Genomic DNA, 2,922 nt, shown 5'->3' on the forward strand with positions numbered 1-2,922 from the left:
GAAATAATCTCAAGTTTTATGAGATGCCTTATCCTATCATTTCTAAAGAGCTATGACTTTCAAATCCTGACAATTCTCTTTAAAATGCAAATAAATAGAATTATCTTTGAAAAGGCTATCTGCAGTGAGGTAGAGAATCGTGGTTCATTTAGATCGTCCATAGTTTGAAATAACAAAGTTAGTGGGGTTCTAGTGAAACCGTGGGATATTAGTTCACAATGAAACTTATAAGTGAATGATCCTATATATCACATAAATAAATCAATGATTCGAGAAGGCCTAAGACTCAAAGACATTCAAGTGAGAGGATTAAAAAAACAAATGAGGGAGTGAGAGACTGTAGAAGAAGAAAAGAGAGAGAGAGAGAGAGAAGAAAAGAGAAAAAAGGAATAATCATGCATAAAAGAAAGGAGATCTCATAAATACACCAAGCAATGAAAATAGGAATGAAAGGTGCACATGGGGTAAGGCCCAACCCGGTTAGGTTCCTATCATGGGGCTAGAGGTTAGATTTAAAAGCCAATTCTCAGCTCGGATAGGTTACTATAGATCCCAAATTTTGAAAAGAAACAAAATAAGGTTTTTTAAAATATTTTTTAAAGAAAATAAATAAAAAACCAGATCAAAATTTCAGAGTCGTGGAGTCTGTTTTTCAAGCTGCACAACTTTCCTCCTCCGTTGAGCAAGGATCAGCTACACTAGGAGCTCAAAATCCTCAACATGACTTCAATTTTTTAGAGTGCATGGACCTCGTACGCAAGATCTTAAGAAAAGCGCGCTTGGTGGTGTGGGCCACCAAAAATTGAAAAAAAGTATAAATGAGCACAATATGCAAAGCTTAGAAAGTTCTATACTTATAAAATAAATGAAATTAATGAAATAAACATAAAAAATAAGTTAAATCTCACCTCAAGCTTAGGTAGCCCTTTTCTATGATGATAAAGAGCATGATGGAACTTGGACAACACTCCGGCTAGGCACAGGTTCCACAAGCTAGGTGAGATAGGAGATATGAGTCCTAGGCTAGGCTAAGTGGGACCAACTAGGCTAGGTTTGCTTGGTCTAGTAGTGCAGGGATTTGGGCAGAGTGTAGGTGCTGCTAGGTTTTGAAATCTAAATACAGAAATGGGGGGTGGACCCCAATTTATAGGTTTTCTAGTAGATCCAGACATGATTCCTGCAAATCTAGGATATGTAAACTTCCAAAATTGACATTGAGAGATCCTATTGGCTAGCATTCAAATAGGCCTCTTTGATTGATCAAGAATCCTCTTACCCTGATTTTAGGGGCTAGATAGGTTCTAGGTGGTTTGGGATCATGATAGGTCTGATTTTTGGTTTTTTAGGGAAATAGAGATAGGATTTTAGGCTGGTTTCTCTAAATGGCACATACTTTTTGAATTCAAAAGAACTGTTGACAACACATAGTGCTAATGACACATCTGCTAACAACAATCCATGTGTCGTTAGGAAACAAGTTAATGACACATCATATACTTAGCAAACTATTGATGATAAACTATGTGTCATTAAGAGATTCCTAATGATACATCAAGGACAAGGCCAACTTCTGACAACGATCGATGAAAATGCTAAAGACACATTATGTTTCGTAAGAAGATGATAACTTGTTTTGACCATAACTTCTGATCCTAATGTCAGATTGACTTGATTTTTGGCTTGTTGGATAGCTTGGATCTTCTAGTTTAATTTTTATTTTGATAAAAAAACCATGAATAAACCATTTTAAAGGCAAAAAATTGGATCAAAGTTTACCTTATTTTGAAATAAGTTGAAAACATGGGATCTTTGACATGTGAAATTCCTTGGTAAAAAATGGGGCATCTACAGATGCCCCTTTTTGTTGTCGACTGTGTAAAGTTTGATCGATAACAAAGAAGTAGACACCGACTTTGAAAAGAGCAAAAGATTAACTCTGACAAAGTTATCTCTAAAAAAGTCTCGCAAAGAGACAGACATTAACGGCTGACAGTGCATGATTATAGCTAAAGGTGCATACATTGCTCAAAATGAGGGACTTTTTGTGGTGCATATCTATATAGGCAGAGAAGTTTTGCTAAATGAGGTTAGACAAAAAACTGAGACAGTACCTTGCTCCACATGAGGGCTTTCCATTGAACTCAACAACTATGAACGGAAAGTCTTTGCTAAGTGAGATTAGATAAAAGATGAAACACACAGAAGTATGCATACAAGTTTGCAAAATATAGAGACTTCTTAAAAAGACAAAGATATAGACATGCTTTTAAGAGAAAAACATAAAGACAAAGACATTTTGAAATGATATTTTATTTAAAAATGTACTTTGGAGAAAACAAAAAGGGTAGGGATAGTTTACACGCTCATTAAAATGGGCTTTGAATTGCTCTATTAATCAATGGGACATCCTATGAACCTAATGTTCATCTATCTAAAGGATGATCATAAAAATTAGGATTGTGTAGTCTTTTCTAAGGGCCGCTTGGATTCTTACGAGAAAACAAGTTAGAAAAATGCAAAATGCAATGCATGAATGCTGAAATGACCACTGAAAGGGGCTCCCTTGTGGGAAAAAAAATCATCCTAAAGAATTAAATGCTCACAACAATCAATGTGTCATTATAAAAATGCTTATGACAATCAATACAGCATTAGCAAACTGATGGCTACAATCAATGTGTCGTTAGCAAATTAATGATGACACACCCCAGTCTCAGAGTTCTAGCAGGACTATGCTTCCTTTGTTAACAACATTTTTGTTATTTTCTTATGACACTGGGCAACTGCTGATGACAATCAATGTGTCATTAGAACATTTTGCGAGATTTTAAAAGGGCTAGGCTTTCCTATTGCTTCTAAATCGTTTGAAAGCCCTATTTTTGCCCAATCTCTTATGTTCATGCATATTTTCTGCCCTCAACC

This window comes from Nuphar pumila, chromosome 9 (genome assembly GCF_984573655.1).
Source record: "Nuphar pumila chromosome 9, dmNupPumi1.hap1.1, whole genome shotgun sequence".
NCBI classification, from domain to species: domain Eukaryota; kingdom Viridiplantae; phylum Streptophyta; class Magnoliopsida; order Nymphaeales; family Nymphaeaceae; genus Nuphar; species Nuphar pumila.